We start from the raw sequence: 8,385 nt of genomic DNA on the forward strand, positions 1-8,385 counted from the left end.
TAGCTATAGCATGCTAATTTTCTCATTCTAAATTATCAATATAATGAATAAAATGTACGACCTGAAATGATTGGCGCGTGACAAGAACTCTGTATATTGTCCCTGAAAGAACCAAGGCAAAGCGACTCTTTTTTTTTTAAAAATTCTAAATATACTCCATCAACCAGTCTAGATCGGTAAGTGGTTAAATTCATCAGACCTCTTCTTGCGGTCACATTTTATGTATTTTGTTTTCTCTTTGTGGCCATGCAATTAATATTCCGATTAATATTCAGCATAGGGGGCCTATCTGCGATATTTTTACATCGTTGATTGATGAGTGTATTACGCATAAAACGAAAGATAAGCTAAAACGAAATCGATATGCATGTAGATACATAGTTCAGTTAATTCATGACAGTAGGTGTTATGAATGAAAGCACCATTCCCGAAGTAAAGTGCGTGTCAAAAAAAAGTTCACATTGCTAAAGGGTTGAAAACATTACAAAATGTGTTCGAAAAACAAAAACAGCAAATCACGGAAGGAAAAACAAGTTACCACACATACACAGCAACGCCTGACATGCGGGAGAAACGGCACAGCCAAAAAAGGTGCAAAAAATGCAGAGATACGGGGAAAAATCGGCCGGAATAGCGCAAGAAAGGAATTAAGGGCGGGCAGCGGAGGCAGCGTGGGGTGAGGAGGTACCAGCCGGCGCCTTGTAACCATGTAACCCGACGAATCCCCGAGGATTTGGTCCCTGCGACGGCCCGTCCACCACTTAACACCCGAATTTGCATGCCACGGGACTGAGGCCATTGATCAAAACCCTCTTCCTTATCAATCACGAGCCAACAACTTGCTTCACACCTCTTCTGCTGTGTTCACTTTTTCCCCCTTCTCTTCTTCCTCTTTGGTTAACACTTGCTTCATCCGATGTTTTCTGGGCTCCGAACGGAACAGATTTCTTGTTTCTGCGTCGAATTGGCACCGCGCGCAGCGAAACGCAACACGGGATGATAACGCCAAAGATCAGATGGTGAGAAAGAGGGTAGAAATCTCGGATGGAATTTCAGCTCTTTAACGAGTTCGGGAAATTGCTGTTTCTCTTGTCGAAGGAAGGATTCTACGTTCGAGTACCCCCTGCCCTTCATACAGCGTGTTTTTAGATAACACAGACCTCTTGCCTTCTGCACGAACGTGACACCAAAATATCATCAACACAATCTTACGACTTGGACGCACTTGTAAAAAGAGAGCGAAGAAAAATCCAGCATTTATTTGGACGTAACGTTTTCCTCCTTCGCGTATGATTAATGTTTTGATATCTAATGGATCTTGAGATTGCTCTGCTCCGAACCGTTCTAAAAAGCTACAAGCAGACACAGAGAAGACGATTTACGCCAAGGAAAAATGCCTTATTTTGACACTCTTCTTTCACCGTCAAATTTAGATATTTCGCCAAAGTATCTGTTGAACCCACTTAGTCGTCTAGAAAGATATTGATAATTGGAGAATGAGGTGAAAACGAAATGTCCAGGTAGCAATTTGCGGCAACAATTTAATCTTGTCCCCCAAATTGTTAAAATGCAAAAAACAAGTTCAAAGAAGCAAATTACCTCACAGATTGTGTTTCGGATTATTGTATGGGATGAACAATTTTCTTCCTCCGCAAATTTTCTCTGATTTCGTTACATTGATAACGCGATCTTCAGGGGAATTAAATAAGTTTTGAATTAGAAACTGAAATGACCTCTCGTATGACACCAAATTTTGCTATGCTTTTGTACAGGATCTGCAACAATGAAGTAAGAAAAAAAATCAATTAACGGTTGCTGCAACTACAGCAAAGACTGAAATAAACCTTGCGGTAGTGGCACACAACGTTATACAACAGCTGCGTTAATGACGTCATGAGCAATAGTAAGGAAAAAAAAAACAGTTACAACAACAACTATGACAAGTGACACGAACTTTCTTTGACCCCGAAGAAAACGGTACAATTTCCTCCCTGAAATCATCTTTGAGACTGCTCTTACGCTATTTTCAAAGATTGTGCCAAAATAAGACTCAGTCTGGGGAGGGGGATATGTCCTTCCTTTTGCTATATCATGGGGAATGCTAATTTTGTCTCTTCAGAATTTTGAATCCATCTCTCAGTAATCTATCGTGCATACTCTCTAAGGATTTTGTCATGGTCTAAGTATTTACATACCGGCAGACATAGACACAGGAAGACTGACACACAGACAAATAGACTGACATACAGACAAACAGACGACTTGATAGACAGATGTATACGTAGCCAATATAACTTATAGGATAGCGACAAGCAAGATCCTTAAACCGACTGTGCTTTTCAAATCTTTCCCCTTAATCTTTTCAAGGAGCCATACGCTCTACAGGCCATGGTAATTTCTCAAAACCATTTGGTCTGACCTATTCTTCCTTAAACAGTGCAGTCAGTCAAATTTGGCTTCAAGATCTAAAGCCAGGGCGCTTGCTTGATATGCCACCTGAGGTTATGATGATGATGATGATGATGACGAGGACGATGATAACATGGTCCCATCTACCGAGCCCTAGCTTCTTAAATCTTATCCAGTCGTGTGGTTTGTTTTTACACTTATCTTGTGGACAAAACACGTTGTATGACCTCAAATGTTTAGGCAGGCAAAATTCCATCTTTGGCTCCCCTGTGCAAGAGATCCGTCTTGAGTTGTTCTCTGCAATACATACCATTTCCGATTAGTGAATACTTGCAAAGGGAAAAATTTCACCCTGATACTATGTTTGTTTGTGCGCATACGGAAAAGTCCGAGAAGTACTTTAGTGAAAATTTGGAAAAATATCTGACACATAAAATAGTTACAAATTATTGTTCAAGTTTAGAGAGCAAGACAATTTGGCAACTCTGTGTGATATAGACATTAAGCAGCTCCCTTTTCTACACATTTTCCCTAATTTTTGCATATCTCGGTATTTTGGCACAGACAGAACATATCCGCAATTTGTACAAATAGCATGTCTGAAGAAATTTTTCTCGGAAGAAATATGAACATTGATAAAGTTTTGTGCACAGGCAAAATGGAGACCTGCTCAACACCTAGATCACACAGATTTTCTAATTTGTCTTACTCTTTATACTTTTACAATTCTTAAGTTTATTTCCGTGCCCGATGCTTGCACTGATCTATGAGTAAGTTTTCACTGTTCTATCTTTATACACGTTTTGTTTTCGTATCAAGCAACATGATATCAGAATGAAATTTCCATTTTAGAGCAAGCATATGAATTCAGAGAACTCAATTTGATCAGAGATTTGGTTTTACTCGTGAAAGTAGTTGTCCAATTATGTTTATATAAATGGATGTGAGCATTCTTACTGGTAACAATTCAATACAATGCTCCTTTGGTGACCCTTCCCCAAAAGTCATTCTTGAGGTCAGCTTAAAATTTTTTTTGCAAACAATATTCTTGTCGTTAAAAGCACGTTCATATGATCTTTGCAGTACAGTCAAGATTTCAAGATGCACAGACATTGTTTCTGAATCAATATTACAGGCTGGCGATGTAATCAGAGTCACTCAATAATCATGCTATACATCTTGACGATATCTTTTCATTTGGATTTTTTCTTTTCAATTTCCGACAGAATCCTCCATGAATGAAAATGGTAACTAGTATTGTCTGCGTACCGAAGACATATCTGTTCTCCTACCAATAGATGTTCCTTACTTTCATGACGATCCCCGTAATGCCACTTTGCTCTCCCATTTCATAAAATAAAATGTCACATTCAAACGTTAAAACATGTGTGCTCCCTTGGAGGATCCCCAATAATGAATATACTTTGCAATAATGAACTTTCTTATCCTTGCATACATGAAATTGCCATTGCAGCTTATGGAAGACGACGGTTTTGCACGTGTGGTGGTATGAAATTTATTCATACGACCTCAAGAAATAAAAGCGCACATCGTGTTAAGAAATCATCCGTCACGGACTACTACTATGTCTCGCCTTCTGAAGAGTCTCTCGTCTTTGATTCGTAAAGATGGAGGATTTACAACCATCGCCACATATTTTATCCGAGTGTGATCTAACCCCAATACAGTCAGGGGCTAATACCTCGTCTGAAAAATGCACACTTCTTATTTTGTTCCGGGGGTATAATCTGGCATCGCGTGGATCCAAACAAGGAAAGAGAAAGAAAATAAAAGGAGAAAAGAAGAATATTCGATCAGGTATAGCATGTAAGGCGGGGAAATCAGCAAAGATTCTTCAGTTAATGCCGTTATAATGAAGTCGATCTATCAAGGGTTTTACAGATAACATCAATCATTGTTAACACTCCGGGATGAGTTATTCACGGATTCACGCTTTTCGGCCGAGACGAGAAACGGCCCGTCTCTCCCGGCCTTAGTCCTCCACTACCGGGCTCATCTGGCGTAACTTGCCTGTACAAATCGTATGCGTCGTTGCTCTAGATTGTGTCTTTTTCGGAGTAGGAATGACATCTACACTAGCGAGAGGAAAGGGGGTGGGGTAGGAGTTATCAAATAAACATAAATGTAGTCTATAATGGCTTTTTCAAAGTATTCATTTCCTACCAGGAAGCGTAATGTCTCAAGTCACCACATTTAGTTGCACGGAGTGAAGGATATACGATTATGGGCCATCGATTAAAATGCCTCAAACAACAGATTTGTAAGCTAACCTTGAGAACAAAGAGAGACAATATCAACTTCCACGCATTGATAGTCCTTACACAGAAAATTCCTCCTGCAAGCGAGCTGAGAAGTGTTTACATTCATTAACATAGATTAGCGTTTGAAAAAAAAAATTGTCTGTAAACATAAACAAAATTGCAACTGATTGACAAATTGCCCTACATCGACATTAATAAGTACTGACTTGATTAGTGTTTAAATTGCACTATAACAATTTACAACCCATAATCTATGAATACCCCACTGCGAATGTGCATGGAACACATACTCATTCTACTTCGTTTTATGCATGTACAGACGTTTGATGTTTGATTTTGTTAAAATGATAAATGGTCGTATTCAATTTGTACCAGAAAATATATGAAAGCCTTTGTATGGCTTGACCTTTGGAACCATTTTAGTAACAGAGGCACAAAGGGTTCATGCACGTTAACTAGTTTTATGACAACACTTTGATTATAACATCTAAATACACTGGTCCATTGCCCATTGTACCCTTCTACCATAGAAATTCCCTTTCTCCCCCCTCATAAGCCTTTCAATCGTCTGTTTTAAGTTTTGATTTATGAATCTTTAGATATTGCGAAATTTGGATCAGGATGATACAGTTATAGACTTGTACATACATTGTTATTAACAATGATGATGACATCTTTAGAGAACGCGCGTTTGAAGGTCCGGTAGGAATAAATTATGATACCTCTATCTATACAAAAAAATGTTTAAACATCTCATTTCTTGTATGTAGTTATTTGTGTCCAAGAATTTTGTTTAGAATAAACATTGAAACTATGCCCTATTTGTAAATAGACTTAACTCCACAAACAACTTTTATCACTAGATTTTAAAAGAAAGCTTCCTTTCAAACAACTATCTTAAGCTTTAAGAATCTTCAGTTACCTGACATGATATGTGTGAAAAAACAACAACAACCAATGTTTTTCAGCTTTGCAATTGAGTTGTTTGGACTGTGGTCACTTTAGTGTACCAACAATTTTCTTGTAGTTTATCATACATTGGTGTCATAAATGGCACTTTACTTATTAAAAACATGAAATTACTTAGAAATATATCAATGTTACATCATTTTATTCATTCATTCATTCAGGTTTTCTTTAAAAAATACAGAGTATAGGCAGATTCAGTTTGCGAACTGCTTTACAATGGCGTCATGTATGTTCACAAACTAAAATGACAAATACGTTTGTAGTGATATGATTCACACCATACAGAACAGTGATCGCATTAACAAAAGAAATAAACTTAACTACATTTTTGTTACATGCTGTACAATACCGTATACATCAAAGGTAGGGCTTAAGCAATTTGGAAAAGGGGAGAGTAACCATAAGAATGTCTAGTAAGTGTGACAACGAAAAACATAATTTTGGATTCACGGGAGAAAAATTAAAGCACGCGGATAAATCTTAAACAATCTGTTTTGAATATATTCAGAGATAAAGTCAGTTGTACTGCAATGGGGAGTTTGTTGAAAAGAGAGCTATCGGTGTATGAAGAGGAACATTTCTGATATTCGGTTATCGGGGTAGGTATTTATAGCGTACTATTCTGAGAGTATCGTGTTTTGTAGTAATTGGTGGAATAAAAAGTAATCAAAGGTGTTAAATAAGTAGGTACCAGATTATGAAGGATTTTGAAGTTGAGGGTGTAATATTGTAGCTTGATTCTGTCTTCAGTGGAGAGCCAGTTTAATGTGGTAAGCGGAGAGCACTGGAGGTGTATAGCAATCAGCATCAATCACTAATCGCGCATACTTATTCTGCATCCTTTGTAAGTTTTGCACATTGGTTTTAGAGCAACATTAAAGGCATAATTTGAAGAGTTTGTTCGCAAAAACCGATAAGCCCATTTTTGAAGATTTTGAAGTACGGTCTCTGTCATAAAGTCCAAAATTATACCTTTTGAATGATATATTGGTCACTACATACAAAGGTACATTTTTGAAGTTATGGTCAAAATAAGCAAACAGTTTCTTATTATTCTCTTTATTTTTCTTGACATTTCATCGCAAATATCTCCATTTGGCAAATATGGACTTATCGGTTTTTGCGAACAAACTCTTCATTTACTATTGCAGATGAAACAAAAACTCAGCTTTAGTGCTTCAAAATAGTTCTAAAATGTGAGTTAGGGATAGAAACAACCAATGTAAAAATTTGAATCAGTATAATTGATTTTAAGTACTGTTTAATATACAAAATGTGAACAATAGTTATGATAAAAATGTTTCTATACTAAACCGTCTACAGTTATGGTTTATTGGGCAAAATAGTGATATCTCCTTATGTTTTAGACTTTATTGCAAAATTTTCACATGGTATATAATGTTTTGTGATACAACTGACCTACACATTTGCATCAAATGTGATAACTCGAACATTTTAAAGTCACTTCTCTCAATGGTAAACAGTACCTTTAAAAGTCTGCACATAATATGAAATGAGAGAAACAGCACATTTTACACTGAGCCTTGCATACAGAGATTCACGATTAAAAAAAAAACCACCAAACAAATCCCACCTTAAACAAGTATAACCTGTCATATATAGTTCACGATAACTGCTTTCATGGCAAGCATTCAGTAGTTGTTAAAAATGTGAAAAATGCTATTTCACCAGCCTTCAGTACTTGATTCAATAAAGTCTGAATATTTGTCACTTTATTCATTTTCATTTACATTTGTTTGATCTTTTAATTCAAGTATCTAAGTACTTTTAATCTAATCCCATACATTCATAATGACACGGAGATATAAAAGAATTAACAAAAAAACGACAAACACGCACACACACAGACACACACCAGCTGACAAAGGAATTTTACGCTCTCACTTAATCTTGCCACAATGTTAAACAGATACAGAATTACAGCATGTAATTCCACCTCCAACAAGTAGAATATTTTGTTCACACCTGTGTCGTCACAATTAGCCACACAACAGCGTACTACCCACCTTTGATTCACCTAATAATGCTAGACACCAACCGTGTATTCCTCGTATTTCAATCGGGCTCCCTTGAGCAGCTCGGCCCAGTTCAAGTTTAACCTTTGTTACAAGGCAACGAGAAGTCGCACCGTCTGTTCTGCAGAAACGCCGTGTGATAAAACCGCCAGTGGAATGTTGCTGCTTGTTCTTCCCTACGTTTGGCTCTTAAGGCCTGTTCATTAGCTGCCGGTTGTTAAAAACTTGGTAAATAAACATGGCGTCGCAGACCATCGAAACCCTCAATCATCAGTTCTACAGCAAATTCTCTGTTGTTATTGTTGTTTTCTTTTTAAGTCTTCCATTCCCAGTGAACACAACCACAAGCATTCAACCCAAGTAGTGAGGTAATTAATGACTGCGATGAAACATTGGAAGATATCGCTTTCTACTTTGATCCATCATTATTCTATCATTCTAGTCGCATACAAAAATGTGCAATCTACATTAGCACAACAGCGTGGCAAACAAATTCAGAAAAAAAATCCCTAATTTGAGTAATTATGCAAATAAATGTTTGCATAACTTTGTATATATACGTATTGTCATAAGTATATTGATATCATTAAAAACAAACATCAGTTTCATATACAGCTGTATACATATTCAGATATATTCAGTTTATCAAGTTGAAACATTCATATTAAAATAAACGGTTATTTTTCTCG

The 8,385-nt window shown here is 37.0% G+C and overlaps 1 protein-coding gene across 1 annotated transcript in view; it reads right to left on the reverse strand.

The window, feature by feature from the left end:
• Positions 1-8,085, reverse strand: part of LOC139725987 (uncharacterized) — a 76,567-nt gene extending 68,482 nt beyond the window's left edge. Inside the window, exon 1 of the mRNA XM_071637070.1 lies at positions 7,688-8,085. The gene's annotated coding sequence lies outside the window, so the exon portion shown is untranslated. The remainder of the gene's footprint in view (positions 1-7,687) is intronic.
• Between the last annotated feature and the right edge of the window lie 300 nt (positions 8,086-8,385).

This window comes from Diadema antillarum, unplaced genomic scaffold (assembly GCF_040938485.1).
Source record: "Diadema antillarum isolate AM-2024a unplaced genomic scaffold, OU_Dant_1.0 seq00000069_RagTag, whole genome shotgun sequence".
NCBI lineage: Eukaryota > Metazoa > Echinodermata > Echinoidea > Diadematoida > Diadematidae > Diadema > Diadema antillarum.